Genomic DNA, 20,555 nt, shown 5'->3' with positions numbered 1-20,555 from the left:
TGCAGCACAAGGAACGCCCCTGTGCTGAGCCGCTGGCAACCTGCAGCCTGCTCAGCTTTCTGCTCCGCTGGAGGTGCCTGGCTCACCGACCTAAGGCAAGGAGACTGCAGGCAGCTGCCGAGGGCAGGCCACCCGAGCACGGCTGCCTGGGCCACCCGCAGACGGCAGCGCTGCTGCTCGCCTGCAGCAGCTGCTCCCAGCGCAGCACCTCTCGGGAAAACCGCGGACAAACGCGCTCAGCTCAGGCACCTCCCAAGGGACAATAAAATCCCAAGGAAGACTTGAAAAGACACCAGAGTCGTTATTAGTGAAAGGCTACACCACTGTGGAACCCTTCTCCTCCCTTTGCCCCCTGTTACGCTGGGGTTCAAACCCGCTCCCAGCACAGACTTGCGGCGCTAGAAAGATGATGATCAGCAAGCAGAAAAGAAAGAGTCCAGCACTTTGCTCACCAGCGAGGGAGTTTAAGCTGCCTTTGGAGGCAGCTTTGGCTGTTCCCAGGAAGATGGCTTACTTGACCAGCACAGTAGCCCACTGCAGCCGCTCAGGTTCACTGCGAGGCAGTGACAGGAAGCAAAAGGGTACCAATTCCAGTGCTTCCCTGCTGCTGCAAAGCCTTCCGGAGGGGCTCCAGGCTGAGGCCAGCACAACCAGAATGCTGGGCACCTCTCTGAATTAAAATCTCCCCCCGCAGCGAGCTGCCCCTTGTCTCCCTGGCTCTCTTCCCCGGCTGCCACAAGCTGCATGCTCCGTGAGCAAGCCCTTCACCTTCAAATGAAAAGCATTTGTAAGTATGAAAGTGTCCAGCATTTATCTGAAACAAGGCCAAACACAAACAATTGCCTCAAGGTCATCTGGACCAGAACGGTAATCCTTTGTATCATTAAAGAACGATTATTGCTGCCTTTGTGGGTCCGTGGTAAATGGTTCAGGGCTATAGCTTTTGTCCGTAGAACATTGCGTTTCACAGTATAAATTACACCAAGATCAGGAAAGAGCTCTTTCTTGAAGAGCAAGTTTCATTTTTCCACTTGCAGACTCGAAGTCACTTTAAGGCAGGGAATATCTCCACATCATATGTGGGGATCTCAGTCACTGCTTCAAGGCAGCAAAAAAGACCCCAGCACGTCTACAGCTTAAGGGCAGCATCTCTGCCAGTGGTGCAAGGCATTAAGATAGGAAATGATGGCCACAACTGAACAAGAATCAGGCCTTATCACTTTGTCATTGAAGCTAAGCTGCAAAGTTGTTGATGTACTTAAGCCTGCAGATTTTGTACCCTTGCCTTCCCAGTGCACAGCCAGAGGGTTTTTCCTCTGTCAAAGCTCCTTTCCGTCTCTGGTTGCCATAGTACCTGAGCACCTCTGGCAGCAGTTATCCTCCCGGCCCTCCATGAGTAGGAGATGCACTTTACACCTCAGAAACAGGGTGTGGGGAGGCTTAATGACTTTTTCAAAGTCATGCAGGACATGTTTGAGTTCCAGATTGCTAACATCAGCCTGGACGTTCCCTCCTTCACGTTAGATGCTCTTTATATAGCATCATCCAACCATTCTCAGCTAGGTGAGCCCTATAAAGACACAGAGCAAGGCATGCATGAAAAGAAAATGACTGTGCAGTAGAGGTAGGGGGTTGACACTCACTGGTATTTGAACTACAGAACCAAAACCAAATTAAAATTAAAGCTCCCTTATTAAATTTCTAATTGTTGTGTGACACTGCAGTCATTTTTTAAGCCACCAGCATCCTCCTTTTATGTGAGACAAGTGCAGGGAAAAAATGGCCTGAATCCACTGAATCCAAGCCTTTGTTTGGCTTTATTATGTGCAATTCCCTTTTAGCATTCTGAGCATTTAACCTTGAAAAATAGTGTTGTTTTGCTGCTGTGTTTTCTGATTGTTAGTCTCAAGGCATCTCAGTGGCATCTTTATAAATCTGCTGTAGCTGGTAAATACTTCTTCTAGTCCAGTGCTGAAGACTGGAAAACCCAAGTTCACTTTTAGCTACCAGGCAATTAATGTAATCCAAAGGAAATGAGAGGTATGTGCAACTGGGACTGCTGTTACAGCAGAGGGTTCCTGGCTCATGCTTCTAAGGGGAACAGGCTAAAGGTCAGTAAAATAAAGCATAGAGAAGGTGCTGGGAAGGATCCTTAGCCTCTGAATGCTACTTCATTGCAGATTATGTGACAACTAATATTTGGAGAGAATACCTGCTAAGTGTACTTACTGATCACCTGTTTCAGTTGGCAGCTGTGCTAGAGCCACGCAGGGCTGCAGTCCAACCTGATTCTGTGATTCTATGACCTCACCTCCTCAGTTTCTAGTTTTAAGTCTGCTGGGCTCTGTGTTTTAAGTAAAGTCAACTACAGGAGAGAGGTATCTATACTTAGACATGCCACGCCAGCGCCAACGGCTGTGTTCTTAGCCAGAATGCAAGGGCTCAGAGGCAGACAAGACACAAAGGCAGCAAGGCACAGGATCCATCAACTGTTTCTCTGACCCAAGATCAAAAAGGAGTTCCAGGCTCTTCACGAGCCTGAGGCTGCTGCTGCTGCAAGAAGAGCCCAGGAGTGGGAATTTCTGCATTCACCCAAGCGGTGTTGCTTCAAGGAGCAGCAGTCTGGAGGTCAGCAAAGTGAAGGGCCAGGCTTTGTCTGCTTCACTGTGGTGCTCTAGCCCAGCTGGGGATATGACTGCTGGGCAAAGAAGGGCAAAACCTGGGAGGGCACAAGAGCAATTCTTCCATCTTAAACAGCACCTCCAAACAGACCGGGGAGAACATCAGTGCCTGTGTTGACAGGACGCAGCAGCTCTTCTGTGGGCTTTCCATGCACCTTCACAGCCCAGAGCCTGGTTTTTTTTCTCTCTCCAGTTCTGCCCTGACTCCTGCTTAGAGTTTCTCTGTGCATCTCTGCAAGCCCAGAGCTGCAGCACTCCTGCCTGCATCTCCGACTAGTTCAGCTTCATCTTTCTTCCTCTGGATTCAAAAAGATCACCTCTATTAAGACGGCAGGATCAGGCCTGCTACTGCCAGTAGAGAATAATTACAGCAAACTAAATGAATAATTCCAGCAGACGAAAATGAACCCAGCCACACAGGCAGATGAAAGTATCCCCTGCTATCTGAAGTGTCTGTGGAGCAGCACCTTTAAAACCATGGCAACCAGAGTCATGACTGACTTCGATTCAAATCCCATTTCAGGTGTAGGGGGATTGGTGCTTTACTCAGGCCTTGGGTTTCCTTTTGTTTTTTAAAGAAAAATTTAAACATGTAAAATATTTGGATTAAATCTGGCCCTCCTTTTAGCAACTAAATGCCTCTTCCTTTAACTGATCCTCTCATCCTTCCCATTACAGCTTTTCCTGCTCTAGCTCCCTGCAGGTTGACCATTTAACCAGCATCAAAACTTCCTTTCTCAGCCCCACCTGCTGCTCTCTTTCCACTCCTTAACAGACCCTTTTCTAGTCCCAAGAGCTGTGTCTTCACTCAGGGCTAAAAGTAGTGGCTTAGTACATCTTCTTGGCACCTGATTGCCTCATCAGCCCACAAATGCTATGTGCTCTTCAACAACAAAACAGTTATTCATCAATTCTGTTTACTAACTTGGAGCCAAGTATTCCCTGGCTGTAAATCAGCCATGCTGCATCCCCTTCCACACATGGCAGGTGCAGGGAAGAGGCTTTCTTGGCATGATCTCACACGGCTTTATTTGTTGGGTTGCTCTCTCTGGTTTGTATGTACAAGTCATGGACAGCCATTTCCTTTCAAACATCAGTGCAGGCATCAGTAAGTACACAGAAAACTGAATTCTTCTCCCAGCTTCACCTAGCTTTAAGTGCAGCAAGGCTGAGAACCCTGTAGGAACTGCCATACGGGACCAGCCAAGTCAAGCACCCAGTGAGCAGTCCCAGGCACCGCGGGAAGAACTGATTGCTAACAACTGGCCACGGGAATAGGCAAGCAGCCTCTCCATCACACGTCTGCACCATGGCTTTGCTGGAAGTGCCCAACAGATGTAAAACACGCATGAGAACTGTCAGAACAGATCCAGATTCCTGCTGTAGGACACCAGACAGCTTTTGATCCCTGCAGCAGGGGCACAGGGGTGAACTTTCTCATTCCAAAAAAGTTTGACCCAAGCCACTGCTACAGTTTACTTTACAACCTGAAGGATGACATACTAGTTTCCTTGCAAACTCTGTTAACATCAGCCTTCAGGATGTTTTTGCTAGTGCACTTACAGCTGCAATCCCTGCTTTAATCTTGCTGTATCTTGGCTGCAGTGATGCTCCGCCAGGACTTCACTGTTTCCATTCTGCTTGCTGTCATTATCTAATGGTTCACAACCTCTTGGAAGGGCCAGAAATGTGCCACAGCCATAAAATATAGGAGAGGCAGTTTATACTGGAGTAAAGCACACAGGCCCCTCAGGCCCAGCTAGAAGCTACAGCAGAGATGCAATATTATTGAGTCAAACAGTTCATTAAATAAATGGCTTGTTCAATAAATTTAGCCCTTCTTCAGCTCATTAACTTCCCCTCAAAAAAAAAAAAAAAAAAAGTCATTTTTACAAGTTTCTTCATTACTCACAGCTGCTTTAATATATTCAAGAGTGCTGACCACTCAGCAGGTGGCCAAAAAGAGAACTTTACACTGCTGGGGGCTATTTGGTACCCTGCGTGCCAGTGGCCATTGAGTATTGACTCTCTCAGATAAATTAAACACTGCTGATTGTTAAAATATTTGTTTCATTGTTCCTCTTGCATAGTCTCTAGTTCTTTCACACAGAAAGAATTTGCCTTTCCTTCAAAAGTTACCTAAATTAAACTCCAGCAAAACAGAGGCGGAACAAGCCCCTGGGTGCTTCTGGCACCTAAGGAACCATCCTTAGCACTAGCACTGACTTTCTGGGTGACACAGAGCAGGTCATTTTACTGCCCTGCTTCAAGCTTAGAATATATAAAAGATATTGACCGTTGCATACATCAGTTGGGATGACAGTTTGACCCTGCTAAAACACTGAAGTGAAGAGCAGGCACAGTGGATGGTGCTGAGCACATTAAATCCATAAGTCTACCCACCAACAAGTTTTACTCTGAGCCACCCTCACCCTTAACTGTATATTGCAACTACTGCAGCACACAAACCTCAGGCAGTTAGATCCTTTAGAGGAGTTTAAATCAACAAATAATTTCTGTGAGCTTTTATTCCTTTCCAGGAAATTTGGCCTCACCAACAAACAAGGTACAGTAAAGCTTATACAGATCAATCTGTCCCCCAGAGCACTGAAAACCTGCTGCACACTCCCTATTTGCATGGTTTTGCTCTCTTCACTTAAAAGTAACGGCATTTTCTACTCCATTGTGCACATTCTCAGCTCAAGCAGCATCGGCCAGCTCTGAGCTTTCAGCTCAGCAGACTGATGCACTCTTTCCCACCCCAGGCACAGCAACAGGAACTTCCAGGGGTGCAGTTCATACTTGCAGGGCTGCCTGAGCCACTGCCTACTACCAGAATACACTGCCCTTGTCCCTGTGGGAATGTTGACACAGATATCAAATCTAAGATGAGGCACAGTTTTCCCACCACTGCAAATGTTTGTTTTGCAGCAAACACAACACTGCTGTCACAGTTCCTCAAGCAGGCAGAGTTTAAATACTATAAAGAAAACAAAAGCAACAACACAGAACAAGTTCTCTCGTCTCCAGCTTCCAGATCTGCTTAGAAGGCATGGCTGGATTAGGAACTAAGCAGCCCTACAAATGGTACAGCAAATTGTACGCTCAAGAAAGACTGTAAGGGTCACAGAGCACTGAACAGGCTCCCCAGACAGGTTGTGCAGTCTCCTTCTCAAGACTTTGCAGCCCTGTCTGGATGCATTCCTGTGTGACCTGCACTGGATTCTATGCTCCTGCTCTGGCAGGGAGTTTGGGCCCAAAGTTCTCCAGAGGTTCCTTCCAACCCCCAACATTCTGTGACCCTGTGGCTGCCAGAAGGGGAGCTGGGAATTCCTCTGAAAGGCTTATCTGGAGAAACTCACTCCCGGTCACACAATAAGACCCTGGGCTGGCACAGGCCACCTTAAAGCCAGGAACAGGGAAACAGCCCTCTCTGTGCTGCTGGAAGAGCCATGGGCAGGCTGACCGAGTTATCTAGAGCCATCTTCCTGCTGCTGGCACCGGTGACACGGAGCTGCAGCAACGCGTTCGGTTGCCAGAGCTGTGACACGCAGCACCAGTAGCAGCTCGTGTGCCAGCTGAGCCATGGCACCCAGCTACCAGCAGCACTGCAAAGTCGTTGTTAGCACTTCTTGGTTTTAATGTCACTTGACTGAGTGACCTAAAATATGTTTGCAACCACCAAGTGTACACATAGATGCACTCTCAGAAAAGAGTCCAAAAGCAGAGGGAGATGAAGTATTGCACTAGAAGCCAAAATGTAATCTTCACAGGCACCATCTTATTAAAATCTGAGAAGCAGCCTCTTTACTCCTGCTCCTTCTCTTGATATATAGAGGAGAGCCTGGGATATGATATTGGCTCTCAGATTCATCTGCTTTGTTGTTCTTGTGCCAGGAGCAGCACTCCCTCTCCAGCAGCTCCTGCATTTACATCTGTTAGATTGGGTGCACTGAGGAAAAGGCAGCCACATTAGCCCCAGCATAAACATGCCACTCCACTGCAAAGCATCCAGCCTGCCTCCTCCAGAAGAGAATTTGTTCTTCTGTCATTCCAACTGGATATTTTGTATTAAATATTGACATGCTTTCAAGGAGGCTGTGTTGGCCTCTTGGCAGAGCAAACAGTAAAACCCAAGCCTGAATCTCTTGCTGACCTCTGTATACAACTGCTCAAAAATTAAGATGATGCTTCTGGTATTCCAAAGCCAATAAATGCAGTAAGACACCCTTCAGGCCAGTGTTAGTTGTTATAAATGCCCCACACTATCTCACATAGATGAAGGAACAACAGTTTAAGTGGTAAGTCAGCTTCCTTACAAGCTGCTGACAGCTCAGCTGCGATGCACAATGTTTCTGTAGCACAGAAACTCAAAGGCATTCCTGGTGTGCCCAGCCCGCCCCAGGTACTGCAGGGACACGGAATCAATCACTCAGAATGGCTTTTGCCAGCACAGACACAGAGATGCTGTCAGAAATGCTGCAGTAGCCACTACTGGCTTTTGCCTGTCTGCATTCACAGAGTCAAAGCATGTGAGAAGGCAAAAGGGAGGCTTGATATAATCAGCAGACAAGTCACAAGCGTCTCCCAGGCTGGGCAGAGCACTGGAAGAGCTCCTGTGGGAAGGGAAAGCCTCTGAAGACAAATCAGCTCCCATGCAGAGCAGGATGAGAGGCCAAGACACCCAAAAATGGACCAAGGCCTCCCTTCTGGAAGGAGGTCTGATTCCTCCCGGTTCTGCCTAGCAGTAGGTCAGATAATTTTCCTGCCTGGTTCTCCATGTGCACTTTCATCTCTTTCTATTTTTTTCACTCTCATTTTGCATCCTTCACTCAGCTTTCTGCTGCACCACCCTCACAAACAGCCCCGAGGAGAAGGTCCCTTTGCAGTGGGATTTCCTGCCCTGACAGCTCACTATAAAGTTCCTCATCAGCCTGGCTCCACCACATCTGTGCCACCTCACACCAGGGCTCAAACAATAGGAGTAAATCAAGTAGATGAAAATATGCATCCTGAAGGCCTGTTGCAAGTGATTCCATCCATCTGAAGAGCCACCAGCTCTGACTTACCTTAGAACCTGGCTTCTGCCTCCAGGGTGCCTCTGAAGTACCCAGTGACTAATGCCCCTATTTTTAGGTTTGGAGCAGAAGCCAAGCAGAAATTAAAGCAGTAAAATGGAAAGAAATAATGAGAGCTCATCTCAGAGTGGTGTTTCCTCAGGTGACTAAACATTCATTTGGCTTTTGGTAGTATTGCATTTGCTCTCCATTAGGGCAAATATGATTTGGAGGCCAGCTTGACCTCTGAAGTGTAGAACTTTCCTTTCTCTTTATTGCCAGTTTCAGCTATTTATCAGGTCAGACTGCGTGCCCAGATTCCAAGAAAGCTGAGCAAAGAGATGAAATGAGCACTGCAGACACACACAGCTGGAGAAGCTGGTAGCTGACTCAGGGGGCAATTTCTTTCAGGCTGTCACTAGCCTCAGTGCCAGATGAGCTGCCCAGCAGAGTCCTGTATCTGTCCTCTCAAGCCATGTTACACCACCTAACAGAAATCAGGAGGTGCTGGGGTTAGTTGGGGTTTCTTCTCTAAAATGCCCAGCCTGGAAGAACCTAATAATCAGCTTTTACATGAACCTGCTCCCTTTTGTGTGGCCATGCAGCATACAACTTCCACAAACAGCTGTTTTTAGAAAGCAAGATTGCTGTGGAAAACACACTGGATAATAACACACACAGGGAAGAACCAAATGACCTTCTCTAAAGGCAAAGTCAGCTCACCCTTGGAAGGTGCACAGCTTGTATTGGCTGCCCAGCTCTCAACTCAAGAGTGATGTTGAGGTGCTGGAAGGTGTTGAGAGAAGGGCAGCAAGGCTGGGGAGGGGCCTGGAGCACAGCCGTGTGAGGAGAGGCTGAGGGAGCTGGGGGTGTGCAGCCTGCAGAAGAGGAGGCTCAGGGCAGAGCTCATTGCTGTCTGCAGCACCCTGCAGGGAAGCTGTAGCCAGGTGGGGTTGGTCTCTGCTGCCAGGCAAGCAGCAACAGAAGAAGGGGACACAGCCTCAGGCTGTGTCAGGGGAGGTCTAGGCTGGATGTTAGGAGGAAGTTGTTGGCAGAGAGTGATTGGCATGGGAATGGGCTGCCCAGGGAGGTGGTGGAGTGGCCGTGGCTGGAGGTGTTGCAGCCAAGCCTGGCTGGGGCACTTAGTGCCATGGTCTGGTTGCTTGGCCAGGGCTGGGTGCTAGGCTGGGCTGGCTGAGCTTGGAGCTCTCTTCCAGCCTGGTTGATTCTATGCTTCTCTGAAAGTGGAAAGGAAGGGCCAGATTTAGATCCTCTTGGGGAAAGTGGCAGATTTTCCTGATTTGTCTTTATCTGCCTGGCACATCTAAGGATGCATTTTGGGTACTGGCTGCATTAAGGTGTAAATGTGACCCAAGTGCCCTTGTAGCATTTCTTACCTTATCTTCATCAGGGCCATGCTGCAGTGCACCAGAGGGTTTGAACACACCCACAGGGGTTAAGACATTTTGCTAACTAGAGCATTGCTAACTTATTCAGCAAAAAGTCACCCAGGACAAAGACCTTGCTGGAGTCTCTTCTGCTGAGAGTTTGCATTATGAAGAGAGAGACTAAAGTGGGTTGGAAAGCTATTAGCAATCCTTCCTCCATCCCTTGAGAAACACTAAGCCAGATTCAACAGGGCTAAGAAGCTCTACAATACAAGTCAAAAAGGCTTCCAGCTGCAAAAAAAGAAACCAAAACAACCCAGAAAGCAGAGCAGAAGCCTGACCCTGCCAGCAGGAACTAGCTAAGTCAGTTCTTAGAAATGCCAAGTGCCAACTGTAAGGCTGCCTCTAGGACTAAGGGTCCAGCTGGCTGGCTTTGGGCAGTGGGACTGAGAGGTGAGCTTTTGCCCAGGAATATTTCCTAGAAAATGAACCATTTGGGGTGGTTCCTTTTTCACAGATCACAATGGGAATGTCTGCACCAGTGAAAGGTGCCAAAAGCAGCTGCAGACAGTCAGACCCAATCTATTCCTCAGCACGACCAGCAAGCAGCAGTGCAAGCCTTGCAAACATGCCTTCAAAGTGTCCTCGACAGGCCATTTCCAGAGGCAGGCAGGGAGCTGCAAGTCTCAGCTCCACGAATGCTGACCTCTCAGAGGGCTTTGTCCACACAGGTGCCAAACACAGCCTCTGCAGGGCACAGGCTGCTCCCATGGGAACAGGGTGGCATGACAGCAGAGCCCACCTAAAGGGGAACAAAGCAGAACTGTTCTCCTTGCAATATCCAAATCTGCCTGAGAAAATCTCACCGAAGTCAGGCACTGCTGCTGGACCACAGTCCTGAACTGCCACCCGTGTGCTAGTTTGAAGCTAGCTGGAATATTTTGGTGAGAAGAATTAGAGGATAGGCTGTGAAATGGAAACAATGGCGACATCTGCTGCACTCATTGGCTTGCTGAGATGTATAAAAGCAAGGACACAAGCATAGATAACAGAGTTGCTCTCTGGCTGCCTGCACATCTCTCCCTACCCTGCTGTCTGTGCAACTAATCCTTCTGTTTCCTACCCCCCCTGGCTGATTCTCCAAACTCACCTTGAAAGTAGGCAAAGTCTGGGACAGGGTAGAGGCGTGGGAAGGAGGTGGAAGGGTGGTTGGGAGCCCCTCCTGGGGACTCTGGTTTCTGGGAGGGCTGCTGTGTTTCTGTTTCACCTTTTTAATTTGCCTATTTCTGTATATCTGCTTGTATCTTGTGCTGAGCTGTAAATACAAAGCTTCATTCTAATTCCAGCTTGGCTGAGTCTAGTCTGGGTGATTTTCTTAAGTAGGGTGTGGGTAACACCCAAACCATCACAACCTGAGCAGCAGGTTGACAAGCTGCTCCTTTCCCCTTGCTCCCTGCACCCTCACTCACCTCAGGGACGGATAAAAAGGCGGCTTTGAGTGTGAAAGGAAGAAAAATAATCACCTTCTTTAACAGCAAGTAAGCTGTGTACAGAATGCTCTGCAGACAGCTGTGCTTCCCTCCCTACACATCAGTCACCTGCTGGCCCTGCTGCTACTGCTCACTCTCACTCATTTTTCTGAGGATGTACTTTCCTATCAAACTACTAACTCCATTCTCCCAAGGAATTTCTAAACCCTAGATCCTTCTTTTGTCGTAGTACCACTCCTAGAAAGGAACGATGACAGGTTTTACACTATCAAACAGACCCAACTGTGTTCACAGGGTCACAGGATGTTAGGGGTTGGAAGGGACCCAAAGAGATCATCGAATCCAACTCCCCTGCCAGAGCAGGACAATGCTATCTGACACAGATCACAGAGGAACTGATTGCTGATTAACAGGTAACAAAGAGCCCTCCTTGGCACAGTGCTGCTCCTGGGAGCAGAGCTGCTTTGTAACTGATGCTGCAAGGTTAAGAGTCCTCAGCCTGACGCTACACCGAGGGTCAGCACATGGCAGAGCTTTGTTTGAGATTCTCCGTCAGACAGAAATCCATCTGCTCAAACCATCCTCTTTGGGATGACAGGAATGGCTCTAACAGCTGTTCCAGTAACAAAGCACATTAGTGCACAGTCAGCGAAAGGTAGAAGGGGAAGATCCTCTGCTCCAAGGGCAGGCTCAAAAAGATTAGGACGGGAGCACACTCACAGTAAATCCTGCAAGTGGGACACTCATTTTCTAAGTGCCTTTCACAGAGCTGGGATCCCTGGCACTGGGAAGCCCTTTCTAAGGAAACAGTTCTTGTCTTTTTCTTAAAGACTCATCTGCAAAGGCAGCAGTCCTGCTTCGGGCAGGATCTGCAGCTCCCGAGAGCCGCTCCTTCAAGTGCTTAACAAGGTAAATTACAGTCCCAGTGCCACGTCTGCATTCCTCCTGCCCAAGGATTTTGCCTCCCACAATGAATTAGAAGACGCACATTAGGAGAAAGTCGGCAGACAGATTATTGTGATTATCTTAGCAGCAGGCATTCAAAGGTCATTGTCACTACAGCGTCCTGCCGGTGCCCAAATTCCGTGTCACAGTCGCCAGGTCCGCAGGGCTGGGCTGTGCCCGACAGACGCCTTCTCCATGGCGGCCCAGGCTGTTCCCGGGAAGGAGACGGCACCTGCCATCTGCTCATCCTGCGTCCCGTGGCCTTTCGGTCACACCGCGCTCCTTCCCTGCCCCTTCTCCGGGAAGGAGACGGCACCTGCCATCTGCTCATCCTGCGTCCCGTGGCCTTTCGGTCACACCGCGCTCCTTCCCTGCCCCTTCTCCGGGAAGCAGCCCCGGGCAGAGCGAGTGCCGACAGCCAGCAGCGGGGAGCACAGCGTGCAGGAGGATTATTCGAGCGCCAGGAGATGGAAAGATGTTCTCATGGCACACATGGCTGAGAGGAAAGGAATTTTCTTCTGACCTGCAGCCTCCTCTCCAACATCTGCTCACTCTGTGGCACACTGTACCTGGGTTCCGAGGTGGGGCACTGGTGGCTGCCGCTCAGGAGAAGCAGAGTACTTGAGAAGGGATGAAAGCCAACTTCCACCGCTCAGCTAGGGCCTCAAGTACCTTTGCTCTCCAAGTCCGTGCACACCAGGTAGCTTAGGGCCAGCTCTGATCACAGGAGGATCAACTGGCCTTGACCAGGTCTGAGGTTTTGAGCAATCCAGCAACGCCCCAGGCACGGCTCCAGGGAGCGCAAGACGCGGAGAGGCCTCTCGGGCACGGAGGGTGACTGTGGCTACTGAGTACAAATAGCAGGTCAAAAAGGCAGTGGGAAGGGCAGGACACCAAGGCCTAGTTAGAAACAAGAAGCAGCCTGTTTGTCTCCACACAGGGCTGCTGTGGAGGCACACAGGAGGAGTCTGTGCTCCCAGCAGCTCTCCTCCAGGCAGAGGTCAGCATTCCCAAGGGAAACAACATCTTTCTAGAAGGGCCAGTACTGGGGTCAAAGACTGAAGTCAGACAGAGCAGATTGTAATTTTGGCCCTTTCTATTACTCTTCCTTATTGAGCAGATTAATAGCAATTAGGAAAGCCCAAAAGCTGAAGGTCACATTTTTTCACAAGAGGCAAGAACACAAAAGCAGCTAACGTGCAGGGAAAGCATGGCAGGAGCAGCACAGACACTGCAAGCACTGGAGCAAAGCCGAAGGAAACACAGGATGCTGGCAAGAGAACCAAGCTGTTTGGGTTTCCTGTGTTTTTATTTCCCTCCCTGTCGGTGAAGGCTCATGGTCAGCCCTTTAACAATGAGAAACCACTTTTGTTTGCTTATCACAGAGTGGCTTAGGCTGGAAGGGACCTCAAGGATCAGTCAGTTCCAACCCCTTGCCACAGGCAGGGACACCTCCCCCTAGAACAAGTTGCTCAAGGACTCATCCAACCTGGCCTTGAACACCTCCCTGGGCAGCCTGTGCCAGTGTCTCACCAACCTTAGTGTAAAGGGGTGTCCTCCTGTAGCCCCCTTCAGATACTGGAGAACCACTCTAAGGTCTTCTGGAAGCCTGCTCTTCTCCAGGCTGCAAAGCCCAAACTCCTCTAGCCTGTCCTCACAGCAGAGCTGCTGCAGCCCTCTGAGCATCAAACCAGAGAGAAAATAAGGCTTTGCAAGGCACTTGTGCAGCAGTGGTTAAGCTCAGCTCTCTGCATGGTCCATCAGTAACTTGCTTACACATGGATTTGTCCCTCATTAACTCTTGCACTGGTGCAGTCCAGCACAGAAGTGTGTGTGCACAGTTAGTGCCTGTCCCCAGCAGCCTTCAAGTGCAGACAAGATCATACAGACTACAGAACCAGTGACTCTTATCTTGGGGCCCTGCAGTTAACCCAGGCCATTGCTTCCCCAAGGCTTCTGAGTCAAATGATCTAGCAGTGTCATTGACACTTTCCTAGGCCTTTGATTTTGCACAAGGCAGAAGTCAATTATTCAGAGTGCCTTCCCGAGTGGGGCTGACAGCACAGCTGGGGTGGTGACAGAAGAAAAGATCTGCCCTTTTTTTAAAGTAAGATTTCAGAGCCAGAGCAGCAGGGGCAGCAAACCTCCTGCACTCAGCAGAAGCTTTGATGTGATGGTCACTGCCCTGGGGAGCGCTCAGTATGGTAGCAGCAATTAACAACAGCAACTTGTCTGTGGACAGGGGAGTGTAGTGCTGACAAAAATGATCTTTTTAAGAGACTAGGTTGGGACAGGGGACATTTAAACTAAAGTACAACCCAAACCACCATTTGACCCAGGACAGAGGCCAGAATCATAGAATCAACCAGGCTGGAAGAGACTTCCAAGCTCATCCGGTCCAACCTAGCACTCAGCCCTGTCCAGTCAACCAGACCATGGCACTAAGTGCCCCAGCCAGGCTTTGCTTCAACACTTCCAGGGACTGAGACTCCACCACCTCCCTGGGCAGCTCATTCCAATGGCAAATCAGAGTCAGCTGCAATACAACTTACACAAAGCCTTGCTCAAGGAAGTAGGACCACATAGGTCCACTCACAGAGACCAAAAGCCTCCCTGCTGTCTCCCATGTGCAGTATCTAAAGGAAAAGGTTGCTTCAGAGATTAATCACTGTAGTAACCACTCTGGGGTTTCTCATCAGAGCCAGTCAGACACAGGCTGGTTGGGTCAAGAGGCAAGAGCCAAGAAAGGAACTTTGCTGCCAGAAACAGCACAGAAACACAAAATCCCTCTCACAATCAGACTGCCAGGAGGCTCTGGACCCAAACCTCCTCCCTCCCTCCCCTCTCCTTCCCTTCAGAAATAACCAGATCAGTCCCTGTATGTCTCATGTGGTAAATCTGGAGAGATCTGAGGTGAGATGTCAAAAAGATGACAAGGAGGTTAGGGGAAAGAAAGGGTTAGGTCGGATTAGAGCTAAGGCAGAGACAATCACACACGCAGACGGCCGGAGGGAAGGGGAAGTGAGAACTGAGCAGTTCTCACTTCTTATCTACTTTTTGACTGCTGGTGTTTCTCAGCAGAAGGAGTGATATAGGCTGCTGTTGCTTTCTTCTTTCTTCTCACAGCTAAGGATTTAATTTCTCTCAGTAAAATATCCCAATTAGCCCCAAACCGTCACACCTCCCCAGTAAAACAGCAAGTCCCACACAAGGACAGAGCCAAGGTACTCACGTGAAAGCTTTTCATCAGCAGCTCCTAAGCATCCCCACACTTGCCTCTTCAGCAACGCGGTAGGGCAGCACCTCACACCAGCCTTGTGGTGCATTTGGAGGGAGCCAGGTTAAAACAAAGCCAGGTTTGAAGAGGGAAGAGAGAAAGGTGTGAGCTACAAAGTTACTGATGTGGTTATGGAGCTAGCACTGCATCATGGCAGGGCTGCCCAGGGAGGTGGTGGAGTCGCTGTCCCTGGAGATGTTCAAGCAAAGCCTGGCTGGGGCACTTAGTGCCATGGTCTGGTTGACTGGATAGGGCTGGGTGCTAGGTTGGACTGAATGAGCTTGGAAGACTCTTCCAATCTGGCTAATCTATGATTCTACTGCAGGTCTCCAGGCAGTAGTAAGGGTGGGAAAGGTTGGTGTGTGCGAGCACAGCAGCTCCTGCTGAGGGGCACTCGGACTGCAGGCAAGTGAAGAGAAAGGCAGTGCCAGGCCTCACAGCTTGTTGCAGCTGGGACAGCTCTTTACCTTTCTTTGCCAGAAATGCCAACGAGAACAGGGTGAGCTTGGACTCAGGAGCATCGCTGCTATTTGCCAGCTGGCTACATCAAGCTTTGTATGAGCTGTGATAACAGACACACCACACTGTCTCTCAGCAGCCAGCTCCGCTCTTCTGTTGGCCTCAGGGCAAGTGAAAAGTGACCCTTCAAAAACTCTATTTGCTCACTTGTCTCTGCCTCTTGGGCAGTCTGTCCAAAGAAACTGAGAGCGATGCTCCCTGGCCCTGCCCTCCAGACACAAAGAGAGCAGAATAGGAATCCAATATAAGAGGAATTCAGAGACCACCATGTTAGAATCACCTGTGCCTGATAAATGTTTCAAGTGAGGCCAAGGGGTGGTAGCCAGCAATAGATGCAGGTTAGTCTTTCCTGCAGGATTCAGAAGGGGGTCAGAAAGCACAGAAATTGAGGCAGCCTGTTTCTCCAGACTCCCCAGGACTATCCTCCTCCTGCAGACTCAAGGGCATGAGGCCATACCCTAAGTGACACGTTATTTTGTCCCATGTCATCACTATCTGAAGTCCCATATCCTTGTCAGGGCCCGAGTTTGCCCCAGTCACAGAACATCAGGGGTTGGAGGTGACCTCGTCTAGTCCAAGTGCCCTCCAAAGAAGGATCACCCAGGGCAGGCCACACAGGCATGCATCCAGGCAGGCTCTGAAAGTCTCCAGTGAAGGAGAGCTAATGGCCAAACGGCCTGGGACAGGACCTCTTGTCTGAATTAATCCATTATTGCTGCATTTACTAATGCAGACACTTCAGCAGTAAAGGAGATTTACAGCAGGGTGTAGCATGATTTGTTTGTGCCTCTGCTCACAGAGCACGCTCTGGCACGGCGCTGTCTCCCCAGTAAATCACAGGAGCTGCTGCTGTGTCTCACGGGCTCCGATGTATTAAATGCAGCAGTCTCTTTCATATGCTTCAGCACAGAGGAGCATCTCACGTTGGCCACGGAGATTGCTCCCAAAGTCACTGAAGTCAGCACTCACAAGCCCCCAGAGCATCGCACGTCGCTGCCAACACTGCGGCGCGCAGAGGAGCGCCATGCCAGCTCAGTGGCTGCTCCAGAGCCTGCAAGGCAAGAAGACTGGTGCAAGATAGTGACCGTGCAGCAGAGGGGTTCCTGGAGCTGCTCCCATGGTAACCGCTAACCCACAAATCCTCATTTCACGGCAGCGCTAGTTACTTTTCCAGGAATGCTCCTTTAGGAAAGGAGGCTCTCTCGCAGCGGCACAGGACAGGCTGCTCGTCGGAGGAGCACAGCGCAGCCTGGCAGCCCCACCGAGCTGCTGCCGCACAGGGCAGCCAGGTTCAGCCAGGGCAGCACAGTGAGGATCTGTTTCCCCCAGCGGCCACGGCGCTCCCTGCCCCTCAGAACCGCCCTAGTAGCCTTCATGGAAAGCAAAGCCCAAACCTGGACCCCTACCCTTGCCAAGCCCAGCTGGGCTCTTTCATCAGTTACCCTGCAAGATGTCTGTGGAGTTAATGCCAACTGCTTTGCCTGCCTTGGTGGCGAAACTCCTTCCAGCAGGAAGCTCTGCCAAAACACTGGAGTGCATCAACTCTTTCAGCCTCACCATCGCACTCTGGCAGGGGAGACTAAGGGGTAAAAGGTCCACCTGCTACTTACAACAAATTTGCCCAGGCAAGAAGCCAAGTCCAAGCACCAAAACATCTGTCAGAGCTGTCCCTGCGCTGCTCACCTGCCCTGTACCCTGCCCAGCAGGGTCTGCCAGTGCCACCTACTGACTCTGGCTCCACCACCCGAGCAGCAAGGGACAACACTTCCATTTCAATGCTTCACAAGAGATGCTAGACATAGAAGCTACCACCGAGCCAAGGACAGCTGAGAAGCAACAGATCTTCTGGGTTTCACTAATTGTTGTTCCTGGTTTACTGCAAATGGAGCAACTGTTACACAGACACAGCACAAAGCAGTCAACAAGGACCAGCCGTGGGAACAGACTAACAGACAGGAGCATGTTGGTATGTTTTTCAAACCCATGAAAACATGCAGTGCCTCTGGTTGATTTCGGTGAACAGAGGCAGAAGAAACTAACTGATGCCAGTGTGGTTGATCCGGGAGCTGCACTAGTCTAGGAGGACAAAGTGGACACAGTGGCAGAGCAGGAAAAGATGCTGTGAGCAGTGACCAGCAAAGCAGCACTAGTCTGAACACCAGGGCTTCCATCCCATTACCTGCTGCTCACTTCAGTCTTCACAGCCCACTGTGAGCCAGCACAGGCAGATTTCACTGGGGCCGCATTCAAGTGAGAGAAGAAGGATGTGAAAACGAGATCTAGAGTACAGCAGAGAAAATGCTCCAACCAAGCCAGGCAACAAAACTACCACAGGGAGAAAGCAACACAATGCCATAAAGCAAAAACTGGCTCTATTTTTCCACCCTCTGCTGTTTGCAGCAGAGGAATGCAGACGGAGGTATCTGCCAGCTGCCTGCAAGGAGCACGGAGGAGCTGTGGCTGCAGCAGTGACAGAAAGGGCTGCCACTGGCACATCACTGAGTCTAGCCCTCCTCAGTTGCTGCCACAGTCGGTGACATTTTCTGTTACGCTCCCATGCATTTCTTCAGCTCACAGTCACACACACAGAACCACAGAATGTCAGGGGCTGGAAGGGACCTCCAAAGCTCATCCAGTCCAAGCCCCCTGCCAGAGCAGGACCACCTATGCCCCATCACACAGGAACACATCCAGGCGGGCTCTGAATATCCCCAGAGAGGAGAGTCCACGACCCCCTGTTCCTATCTGGACAGGCCAGGTGACGATCTGGCAATCAAGTGCTCTGCCACACAGCCCTTACCAGCACTACCAGACTCAAGCTACGTGGCCAGGCTGTTCCACCTTTCCAGCCTCCTGTCCAGCTCCTCCTCTTGGCACTCCCTCATTTCTCAGAACCCAGCCACACAGCACTTCTCACTTATTCTTCTCTCCCTCCTCCACCAAAGAACTGTCCTTTTTTCCCCTCCCACTTACAATACAATATTTACAGGGGCCAGTCCCACCCTCCTAAAATCCCACTCCATCAGCCCACCCACACAACCAGCCACCTCCCCTTTGCAAATACCTACCTGAAAGCAAAGATGAACCCACTCCCCCCCTGCTCTTTGGGCTCAGTACCTCAAGGTAATGAAAACCCAGGTCACCACCAAGCTGCTCAGTACTTCACAGGACGTTGGAAGAGACCCAAGGAGATGATCATCGAGTCCAACCCCCCTGTCGGAGCAGGACCACACAATCTAGCACAGATCACACAGGAACACATCCATACAGGCCCTGAAAGTCTCCAGAGAAGGAGACTCCACAGCCCCCCTGGGGAGCCTGTGCCAGTGTTCTGGCACCCTTACCTATGCACACATTAAAAGTAAGTACCAGGTCATGTCTTGTGCTACCTGCACATACACCGCATGGGGAACTGTCTCCATGTCAGCCACTCAAGAAGCAGAGGCACGTGCACATTTTGGTCAGAGCAGGAATTACTGAAGGAAGAAACTGCAACAATTCACTGTCATCAGTTGTTTTCAGAACTTAGCAGTCTGCTCACAGGCCGTTTTCAGAGAGAACAAAGGAGGAATTCATCCAATAACTTAAGTGCAAACTCTCTCCGCAGAAGGCCTTGCCGCAGAGCTGCAGCTCCCATGCAAAGATGCCCCAACGCTTGCATGCAGCAATGCAGCAGCACAACTATGCTGTCAGAGAGAAACATTTGCTAGGCACTAAAAACGGGACTGAAACAGCCAAAGTGATGAGCAACCAGAAATTGTGACACTCAGACAATGAAGGCTCAGGAAATCTGTGTAGAAAAACCCAAAGGCAGCAGAGTAACCAAAAACCCAGCTTTGCCCTTCTCCAGTTAATCCCAGGGTGTCAGGGCAAGCCTTCAACACAGCCACAGCGAAACAAACAGCAACAGCACACCTCGAGCAGTTTCCTCTGTTACCCTGAACACACTATTGCAGCATCGAGCAGACTTGCCAAGCACATTTCCAAACAGGAGCTTAGGCTCCGGTCAGGGCAGCCCAGCGAGTCCCCAGCCAAATCCAGTTTGAGAGGCCTGCAGAAACCAGCACTTAGAATCCCTTCTCTGGGACTTACCTTTCGGCAAGACACTGAGCTCCCAAGCGCCGATGCCAGGAGACTGCAATGCCAGCAGGGACCGCGCAGCGAGCGGCACTAGGAGGGAGCTGCGCGCCCGGGCACGGGCAGCGCTCTCTGCCCTCTGCGGGCGGCGGCAGGGCCCAGCAGAGCGAGCGCAGCACCGGCGGGCCCCGAGCCGCAGCAGGACCCCGAGCCGCAGCAGCAGGACCCCGGGCAGCAGCAGGACCCCGGGCAGCCGCAGCAGCAGGACCCCGGGCACACCTCGAGCCCAGCGGCCCAGGTGCGCGCTTATCAACCGCCCGCAGCTGTGCTCCGTGCACCTGCGGCATCGAGCCCAGCACGCTGCAGCTCAGCAGTTCAGCTCGGGAAAGGCTTTGCTCTTCGGAGGAGCCGAGGTCAAACGTGAGCAGCTGGGCCTCTGGCTCGCAGGTGTGGCCAGGGCTGATGGCTGCACTTGCCTGGTTTCCAGGCAGCGCTGTGCAGAAGTGCAGGGTTTGGCAGCCGTCGGTTGTAGTGACCAGAAGCAGTCCTGTACGACTTCAGCAAAGCCTCAACGAGAGGCCTTAAAACCAGGCACAGCTGAAACCCCTTCCCAAGAGAGGGCTGTGCCAGAGCAGCCCGTGGCAGTGTGCACACTGCTGCAGAAAAGGCACATCTCTGCCGTGTGCTAAGCGCTGCTCAGTGCCTGGCAGTGAAACGAGCCCAGCTCAGTGCAGGTTGTGCCTGGGTTTGAGTTTGGCTCTGCTCCTTTTGCTTCTTGGGGAAAGAGGTTTGTTTTCCATTGTGTCACCGAGAACTACTCACTCTCTAATGTGAGAATGCCACTTTAGTGCCGAGTAGCTTTAGGTGGAGATGTGACAACATAACATGCAATGAGCACAGACCAAAAGCTTTTTTCACCCCTTTGAAGTGACCCTACCAGACAGTTCAACTTCATTCAGGCAACTCTGAGCAGTAAGGCCCCAAATGGATGTTAATATCCCCTGCCTAGTTCAGTTAAAACTCTCTGTAGATCTCTATCACCAGGTGCCACATAATGCTTGCAAAGTATTTATTTCAAATGCATCCTTACATTTAGCTTCCTCTCAAACCCACCCAGCTGG

At 50.6% G+C, this 20,555-nt stretch overlaps 1 long non-coding RNA gene across 1 annotated transcript in view; it reads right to left on the bottom strand.

Annotated features, from left to right (window-relative positions):
* Positions 1–19,615, bottom strand: part of LOC135180969 (uncharacterized) — a 119,170-nt gene extending 99,555 nt beyond the window's left edge. The window contains exon 1 of the long non-coding RNA XR_010304624.1: positions 19,450–19,615. This is a non-coding gene — a long non-coding RNA (uncharacterized LOC135180969). The remainder of the gene's footprint in view (positions 1–19,449) is intronic.
* Positions 19,616–20,555: the final 940 nt, after the last annotated feature.

This window comes from Pogoniulus pusillus, chromosome 13 (assembly GCF_015220805.1).
Source record: "Pogoniulus pusillus isolate bPogPus1 chromosome 13, bPogPus1.pri, whole genome shotgun sequence".
Taxonomy (NCBI): domain Eukaryota; kingdom Metazoa; phylum Chordata; class Aves; order Piciformes; family Lybiidae; genus Pogoniulus; species Pogoniulus pusillus.
This window is presented reverse-complemented; position numbering and strand designations above follow the sequence as displayed.